This window comes from Amblyomma mixtum, chromosome 3 (assembly GCF_055824585.1).
Source record: "Amblyomma mixtum isolate Tamu chromosome 3, ASM5582458v1, whole genome shotgun sequence".
Lineage (NCBI taxonomy): Eukaryota > Metazoa > Arthropoda > Arachnida > Ixodida > Ixodidae > Amblyomma > Amblyomma mixtum.
In genome coordinates this window covers 188770225-188780280 of record NC_143014.1, presented here as the reverse complement: position 1 = coordinate 188780280, position 10056 = coordinate 188770225, and positions in this window count along the sequence as shown.

Below are 10056 nucleotides of genomic sequence, written 5' to 3'. Positions count from 1 at the left end.
AGGCCACGCAATTCTCTTATCTATGTCAGAATTAAAAGTGCTGATGTGAAATTCAGTCTTTGTGCCTTGTACACTTCACGGTGGGGCGAAGGTGCTCAATTTAACGAGGGTTAATATATCCCGAGTAAACTCATGATGGCAAACTCTCCAATGAAATGTACAAGAAATTAAGAAAAGCGAACATATAGATATCGGGAGAAAGAGCAAATGAAAGATTGGAAGTAGCCTGTGACATTTAGTGTCTGTATAACAGCACGCAAGTTACACTGGCGCCGCTGAGCAGCTATGATGTATTGACTGCATAAAGATAGTTGCACCAAGTTTTGAATTGCACAAAATCGTTTCGTGCATTTCGTGTCTGATTCTTTTCTGCAATTGTAAACCTATTTATTTATTTATTGCGAGGTGCAAACTATCAGCCATACGCTTTTTACAGCTTTTTACACTGGGACACTCCAAGTAGTGAAAGAGAAAAGAAGAATGAAAAGGATAAGAAAACAAAACAAAAGAGCAATGAAAACGACGCCAGTGACAATGGATGATATAAACAGTTAAAAGTCAAAAGGTACTAAATCCCAGTAAGCGCAGCCGGTTACTCTTGAGAGGGTTAAAATCCTGATGAAATATATCAGGACCACATTGTGCCAAGGCGTTATACGTATAAATTATTCGCGCAATGAGGCTCAGCTTGAGCGGTGACACGCCAAATTAAAGATTGGAAGTTGCGTGTGACATTTAGTGTCTGTATAACAGCACGCAAGGGACACGGCGCCGCTGGGCAGCTATGATTTATTGACTGCAGAAAAACGGTTGCACCAAGTTTTGAACTTGTCCCACGGACCGTCAGGAACCCGAAGCCTGATCGAAGGGGATGAATGCATACACTCAATTTGTCCATGTAAACACTTGAAGAGGAAGACAACCTTAGCCCTTATTTCCAGTTCCTTCATTTTCGGCTGCACCCGACTGGTCGGATGACGGTTCGACTGCGACCGTGAGCGGCTGCAGGATCTCACTGCGTTCCAACTGCCGCAGCGAAACGCCCAGCAGCGCAATAGGCGGGGTGCGTTTCCGAAGCGAGCGCAAAGAAACATGGGAAAATCGTCTGTCAGCTACTTCCGGTTCCAAATTTCTCCCACACGCAGCATTTTTCATAGCAATTGCCTTGCATGCCAGCATCGTTTATTTCCTCATTTATTTCTGCTGCGACATTGCGTACTGCACGGCATCACCCTAAGATCCGCGCGTGCTGCGTATGAGCCGTCCTGCGCGCAGAAATTGACAATAGCGAGAGGTAAGAGGGTTTTTTCGTGGTTATAATATGCCAGCGTAAGCGGGCTGTTTTGCGTACGCACGGCAGTCGGTTGCATGTGCGCTTGAGCTAATTTAACGCGTCGATCATTATATGTTTTTTTTTTTCGCCGCACTACGAAGGAAAGGAAGCGCTGAAACTCACACAGTTTAGCAGATGATAGATGCATTTTCCTCGCACCATGTAAAAGCTGCCAGTGGGCTAGCAAGCTGTCCATACATGCCACTGTGCGCACAGCACGTCTCAACACATCGCAATGCATGCGCATAGAGAGTCTCCTATCGCTTACATCATTTTGGTTGATTTCGTGCGGAAACACGCTACGAGGCAGACCAGAGTCGACGTCGCGTTGGTCTTGCGATGATGCAACACAGTGCAAATACATTAGTGCAAGAAGCAATACTAACACAGCGACTGCCGTGAGCCAAGCGAGCAGGGGGAGAAATTTGGAACCGGAAAAAGCGGTAACAGACGACTTTCATACGATCCTCTCCGCTGAATCTGGAAACGCACTAGCATTTATAGGGGCTATTCCCCGCATTTAGCCGCTGTGTGTTTGTCTGTTTGTCTAAAGCCAGCTTTGTGGGCGGCCTGCCCAGGTAGAACGTGTGTATATATATAGTGTGTGTATTTTTAACTCTTTACAGATCGTTACTTTAAATCCTGCGAGAGATATGTCGGTGCGGTCTGCGCTGGTAGATTGTTATTATGAACGTGATAGAGCGTAGTGATTAAACGACGAACTGAAATTGACTAATCAACTTTTTTACTGTTCAATTTAGAGCCCAACTTTATATAAGAAATTGAAGGCCGTGAACGTAAAAGCTGAGTCCAGTTTTTAACTTTTCTTTATCGGCAATGCAGTTCGAAATATTTAACGTCAAATATACTCATTTCTACCTCGTAAAGTTGGCTTCCCGCAATGCGCATTTTTAAAATGGCATCGCTGGCATATTTAATGCAACAGATACGGAAGCCGATTATCTATTTTATGTCGTATAAGCAGTTAACTGGATTTTCGCGAGAATACTACGCCCAGCGAAGCCATATTTAAAAAAGTACGTGTCGGGAAGCCAACTTTACGAGTTTAAAAAATGTGCATTTTTGACGTACAACATTTTCAAATGCATTGCAGATAAAAAAATTTTAAAACTGGAGTCAGCTTCTATGTTGACAGCCTTCAATTTATTCACATAATGCTGACCCTTGAAATCAAAAGTTGAAAGTTATTTAGTGAATTTTTGGTAAATTAATCGTTTTTTCTACCTTCCTGTACAATCAGAAGAAAAAACAACCACATGCCGCCGGTGGGATACGAACCCACCCATGTTAGGTTATTTGTAAACATAAATACCCCTGAAAGCAGAAGGTTTGACAGCCGTCGCCGTAGCTCAGAGGTAGAGCACCGGACGCGTAATTCGGAGGTCGTGGGTTCGTATCCCACCGGCGGCATGTGGTTGTTTTTTCTTCTGCTTTTCTAATCAATTAGCTTTAAGCGATAACATATTCAGCAATATTCTAAATTGATCAACACCACAAAGTAAATAAATAAATTAAAAATCCTCGGTGCCCCTTGGTTTCTGTGGCTGTTGGCTTCTCTCATATTTATAACGAGCCCCTCATTCCCTTACCCTTGTTTGCTTAATTGCTTAGCGAGGGCCTCGGTTCTGGCAGCCTTGACGCCATAGGAAGCATAAGAGAGTTCTCACACAGCTTCCACCCTCGCCGTTCGATGACGTTCTACGTCACACTAGCGGTAACTCAGGACGTTCTACGTCCGCCGCTTACGAACGTGGGTGGCGCTGATGAACACACTCAATGTTAGGTTATTTGTAAACATAAATACCCCCGAAAGCAGAAGGTTTGACAGCCGTCGCCGTAGCTCAGAGGTAGAGCACCGGACGCGTAATTCGGAGGTCGTAGGTTCGTATCCCACCGGCGGCATGTGGTTGTTTTTTCTTCTGCTTTTCTAATCAATTAGCTTTAAGCGATAACATATTCAGCAATATTCTAAATTGATCAACACCACAAAGTAAATAAATAAATTAAAAATCCCCTGTGCCCCTTGGTTTCTGTGGCTGTTGGCTTCTCTCACATTCCTGTACAATCGACCTGCAAAGACCGCACCGACGTATCTCTCGCCGGGATTTAAAAAACGATCCGTAAAGAGTTAAAAAAACACCCATTATATATACAGTGTGTTTCACTTAAAGGGATACTGAGGCGGTTTTCGAATCAGCTAACCTTCTAGGGTTTTGAAGTAGTGTCATTGCTGATCACGTCTGTGAAATTATTTTTTCGATTTTGGCTAAAACAGTGGCGCAATCACCAATTAAAAACGCGATGTTTAAATTTCCCGCGCCCCGCGCGAGCGCAGGAGAGGGGAACAGCGGAGAGGGAAACCTCGTCCATGTCGGCCAGCGTGACGTCATGTTGAGGAGCCGGGGATGCTTCGGCGCACGCGAGCGCGCTTTCAGCGCGCGTTGTTTCTCGTGCTGCATGCGTTGTTCCTCGTACTGCGAGCGTTGCGACGTACAAAGCGTGTCAGCCGACCTTCAGAATCAGATTCAACAGGTACTACTCTGCGTTCGTGTCCACGAACAACTACGGGCGCGACTGTGTCGTCTTCCACTGTTTTCCGCAAGACCACAAGCTCGTAGCGCAACCGCTCGCTGCTGTGACAAAGAATTCAAGCCGACTAAAGCAAGCTTACTCTGCTCGAAACACTTTCGTAAAAGCGGCTACAGGCAGAGCTTGTCCTAGTGTGATCTCTGGAGATTTCTGTCGAAAAGGCGCGGCTGAACCATGACACAGTTCCATCGATTTCCTCGCGCATAAGAGGCGTGTCACCATTCCCAAGAAGCGCCTCTTTTAAAAGTAGAAACATGCTCACTTAGCCCCTGAAGAAACCTTATAGAGGCTTAAGCATGTGTCGCTCTCCTCAGCTTAGGTGCGGCCAGACCACTTGTGACGTGCTCAGCAAGGCTCGGTTAGTGATTTTATACTCGGTTCGACGTCTCCAAGCAAGCAAGCAAGCAAGCAAGCAAGCAAGCAAGCAAGCAAGCAGAGCAAAGCACAATAAAGCAAAGCAAGCAAGCATCGAAGCTCTTCATATGCGGCATCTCGTTTAATCCTAGCTAAGCAATTAAAATGAAAGCGTTCGACGTTGATTTCGGATGCAAATTTATGAGTGAAATGAATGCCAACCGAGTTTTTGCAAAAAAACACCGCAACCTTACTCGGTTTCTTCATCAAGTTGTGGCAGCGGGCGAGTTGCAGCTAGCTTGGCTTTTAAACACACATATAGTTGGCAACTACTTCACTGAACCTAAACTGCAAATCTAGGAAGGGCGAACGTTTCCGAGGCAGCGATTAATATTTTCTGGCATCTGCTGAACGCGCCAGGAGTGAAGCGTATTTGTGCGCGTATTTGGCTTGGTTTCCAGCGCACCATGATTGCGTCACTATCTTGTGGTCACATGCCTCGCAGTGCTTGGCCACTGCGCTTCGCTAATTTTGACACCAACTTTGTGCTCCTTCATCGTTCACTTGAAATACTTTCTTGCCCCAACCTGCAACGCCGGGTACTGAGAACAAGATTTACACAGTGCTTTGGGCCTTTTCTTTAGGATGACGCTCTTCCGGGCGAGCCAGGAGGCGTCCGGTGGTGGTAATTGACTTGAGTATTGTTCGCACCCCTTTCTTTCCGAGAATACGAGCCGATGTTGTGCTGGCACCTTTTACGCATGGTCTGTATCGCGTCTTTGACGCTGGCGTATGCTTGTGCTAGGCACAGAATTTTTTGCTTGTGTCTTTTTTGGTTTCAGGCGATACGTGGAATGAGCAAACTGTAGTATCCTTTTCCTCGGTGGTCAGTGAAAAAAATAGTCGCCGTATTCGCTTTTACAACGAAACGGAAAGCTGCGATCTGCCCTCAACGCAGCGCCGGATCCGCATCGGCAGCTTCTCCAGTCCTCAAAGTGACGTCACGACCTCTCTTGACCAATCACGGGCGGCGGCGCGCCGCGCGGTGTGCCCCGCGGCACAGGCCACATATTTCGGCTAAAAAAGGCAATTCGCGCTTGTTTTTGCCTTAATTGGATGCGATATTCCAGTATACAGCATGAAAAACTATAGGATGCCGCTGCCAGCCCGATTTTCAGAAAAAGTGCTTCAGTCTCCCTTTAAGACTTCACACAATTTATAAAAATAGAAGAGCCCGTTTTTCGGTATAGCAGTTTCAGCGGTATATTACATCAGAATAAAGCTAGCGCGTGCTAACTATAAGGCTGGTTAACTAGTACTAGATAGTTAACTTTTTAACTATTACTATTAGGCTCGTTAATTACTGAGAGGTGTGTAACAAACCGTAAGTAGTAGCATCCATATCAATTTTTAGAATTTTGATAATGCGGTTGCCTTGGCGCTGTGGCCCAACAAATTTTGGCTATTTCGACGAGTTACTAGCACTGGAAAGAATGCTTCGCCTGCAAGCTTCTCGAAAGCGCATGTATATTGGCGCGATGTAGCCAAAATGTGTTGTGCCACAGCGCCCGGGGTAACCGCGTTCTTCAAATTTTGAAAACTGATATGAACACTTAGGGTGGGCTACACGCCACTTAATAATTAAAGGACCTAACGGTAATAGTTAAAAAGCTAGCTATTCAATAATATTTAACCAGCCTGCCAGTTAGCATCTCAGCGGTATTTTGATGAACTACACTGCTGGCAATGCTATGCTAAAAACACCTCTAAACACCGGAACCAAAGAAAAAACCGAACTGCTAGCGCACCTATTCGCCCTCAGGCGCATTTTTAGTTGCGCATAAAATGCTACAGTAAAGGGGGAATCAAATACGTTTTCATTCACTCAGTAGACTTCAATAACTATGACCAATATTTCAAATAATTTTGTCTGCACGGTAAAAGCCGGAGGTCTACTTGAAAAAATAATAATAAAATTAATGTACCAGCCACACAGGCACTGCAGTGACAGATGGCGGCCGCTGCAGACGTCGTTAGGTGATGGAAAACAAAAGACAGCTATCTTGTTCACAGAACACGGCGTTTTACATTCAGCTCGAGTTGAGAAAGGGGCGGAGAGGAAAATTTGTGGCGTGCACTCACTCGTTACACAATGCGCGCTCGCTGCCGTGCTGAGCTGAACCATCAAGACGCCGTGAGGACTTGCCGTCTTCAAAATCGCTAAGCGTTATAAGCGTAAGTTGCTGCAGTGGTCGGACCGTTGTGCAGACTGCAATTTATGTTTTGTTGCGAAAGCAACACTACGCGAGTTGCCGAGCCATTTCGCGGAGCCGAGGAAAGGCCATACTGCGCATGCGCTAGGAGCAGTGACGTCACACGGCGCACAGCTGGAGCGCCACCGCCGTCGCTGCGCGGGTGACTCAGAGGTGCCGCCGCCGCATGACCCAGTTGCGCATGCGCAGTAGCGGCGCATAGTTAGCGTGCCGGGGCTAGAGTGGGCCGCCGCCGCTGCCGCGCGCTCTCCAGTGCCTGTCTCTCTCTCTCTCTCTGTCCTGGTTGCTTTCGCAATCCTCCAGGTTTAACCAGAACTAAACTATTTTCAATTTTTTCCTTCCTTTTATGCAGGCACAACAAGAACCGTGAGATGCCGCTATTAGGTTTTTTAAATTTTTCTGCAGTAAATAGATACAAGTGATCAGCTAAAAAAACTGATTCCTTTTTTTCCTTTATGCATGCATTGGGAAAGTTCGTGGGCGAAATTTTCCCAGCTTCGCAATGACGCGAAGCGTACGCATGCCCACTGACGCCTGAAAACTTACTTGCGAGCTAATTCGCGAGCTTCAGGAAGACTAGCAGCACCGTGGCTATCGAGAACCTCCGGCATATCGTATGCATCGGTGTAGTGGCACGCTGGTGGCCACTGACTATCCACAAGATGAGCGGGATCATGCTGCTGCCAGACGTTGCACACGATCATAATGCGGGACACTCTGATAGCTAAGAGAAAGCTCTGGAATAGCGAATGGGCGTTTGCAAACAGCACGCACAAGCATTTTGCAGGACATTACGCTTATACAAGTATGTCACATCGTTGAACGTACGCAAACTGAGACGCAACGGAAACTCCGGTGATAGTGACGCCGTCTGGTTTTCATAAAGTGAACCATTTGTGCAATAAACTGGTGTTCGTTAGGCCAAGGACGTACGGAATCATTGAAATGAAAAAAAACCTGCCAAATTTATCGTCCATCCAATTTTTTATAGGCAAGATAAGACGCAGCGAAAAGCCCTGTATACAATTTACAGCCAGTTGATGAGCCGAAAAACACTGACCAGTTCACTCCGATGCAAGACGCTCCGCTCCAGAGCACGCCGCTATGTTGGCTATTTATAGCATTGTGTTTCTTGAGCATCTGTTATGGAAGCGTACGCTATGTTTGGGACGTTTGGTTTTGGTTCGCTTTTAAGGGGTTTAACGTCCCAAAGCGACTCGGGATATGAGGGACGCCGTAGTGGAGTGCTCCGGATAATTTCGACCCCCTGTGGTTCTTTAACGTGCACTGACATCGCACAGTCCGCGATCCTCTAGAATATCGCCTCCATAGAAATGTGACCGCTGCATCCGGATCGAACCCGCATCTTTCGGGTCAGCAGCCATAACCACTGAGCCACCGCGACGACTATGTTTGTGTCGTGACCATCCGGTTCCATCTACAGTTTTCGCTGCATCCCAGCCGCCACATCCGCTTCCGGTGTTTCGACCAATCAGATGTGCCCGAAAATGATGGTTTCGAAAATGATAGAAACTCGCAATACGGCTCAATGTCCTGCAACTGCCGTCTAGCCTCCAAGTCGGTTAGTCCCAGTGTGCGCAGGGCAGCTCTGTAATCGTGTCAGGGAGCAGACAAGCAGACCGCAGGACCTATGACACTTTTGACAAACCTTTTCTACACTTTTCAAGGGTTTTGCGAAGAGGTGCGGCAGGTCGAATCCCATAAAACGGAAGCATACTCAAGTCTCGGCCGGACAAGACTCAGGTACAGAGCAACATGGCATGCAGTACTAAGGTAGTGGAGTCCCTGGAGAAGTTTCGGAGTACCGAGATCTTTTTCCCCACCTGCCGAGGTTGGAAGAAACATGGCTGCCGCGGACCAATGTGGACTAACTAGCAAACGCCAGCATATAGAGGGACTTCCATAGAGCAGCGGGCTTTCAAGGCCCTTGGGCTTTCCGCTAGAAACCGCATGCATGCGCTACATGCTGCGTCAACAAGTTGCAAAAAATATTGTGTTCAGTTTTTTCTGAGGGTACGTCGTTGACATTTTCGAAGTTAGCTGTCCCTAATGCGCAAAAGTTTAATCTGTCACTTTTAATAACGACGCGCTGAAGGCGGATACAGAGGTAACCATGGATTAAACTGCAGTGCTGGGAAGTGACGCATCAGCAGCCATGAAGCTTCCAAATATGGTGGCGGGGAGAGAAGGATCGCGGTAGTCCGAAAATTTTTTCCAATGGCTCTACTACATAGGACCCTGCATACGCGGGTCACCATGCCAAGCACGCGCAGACTGCTGCGCTTGATTTTCATATTGTGAGGCTAAAAACGCAACTTGACGTCTGAGTGGGTACCTAAGTGGCGAACAAAAGGCATCCTTGTAAAGGTCTGATTGCTGAGAGCTAATAAAACACAATGAGGTAGGTCCTGTTGGTAAACGGTATCATAACAGTCTTACTTGCGTTCAAGTTCAACTTGTTTGACAAGCACCACTTGCGCGGAGTTCACGTCCTCTTGGATTAAGCTGCAGCCGCGAGGAGAGGGGATTATAAAGAATATATTTAGGTATCAGCATATTGGGAAATATGAAAGTGAGCACCAACTTTATAAACGTCAGTGATGAGGCGTTTGGCCAAGGGCTCTTTGCATGAGTGCGATCGTCTTCCCTCACTACTTCTTATGAGTTTATCATTGAGCTACTCTCAAACATTCGTCGGAGCACTGTGAATCCTATACATACTGCGACCTCTAAGGAACCCAGACAGCCTTCTTCAGACATGTTTGAGCAATGACACAAACATATGCTTGAGCTTTTTTCTCTGCCAGGTACCACCGCGCCAAATGCGTCACTTATTTTTTTTTTTTCGCATTTCTTCAAAAAGGGCATCGGCAACAGGTTGGCGTTGCAGTCCCATTTTATTATCCTCAGTGTTTCCGCTAAGAAAAAATGCTGCTTGCCTGCAGCGATTGGGGTTTTCACTTGCGGGTCGGCTCTCAGCAAACTCACCATACACGTACGGGCAACTCTGATTTTGCATTGTGGGCTGCTCCACTTTGATCGCGCCGCATGGCGGCACTTACGTAAAGCAAGACAAAGGTGGAAGCAACAGCGCCTCAAAAAAAGAATAAATGACGCAAGGCAGAAACGGCTTGTACGTGCCCACACCCGAATGCTCCGGCTCTTGCCCGTGCATTTCGGTTTCGCCTTTGTCAGTTGTTAAGGCGAAACTCGGGTCTGGCTTTTGTGTTATTTATGCGCATGTGTGTGCGTGCGCACTTCTTCTTCACTCTTAGTACAGGATTACGTCGACTTTTTTCTTTTCTCTAGAAGCGCTTTCTTCCCACGCTGTTGAGAGAGCTGCATTTCATTTGCCTTGTCTTTCTTTTTTTCTTTTTCACTGAACAAACACGTTCGAAGACACGTGTAGTCATAGCTTACCGTTTTTTTTTTCGTTGTCTTTCGCTGGCGTTCAGGCTTAGCTGA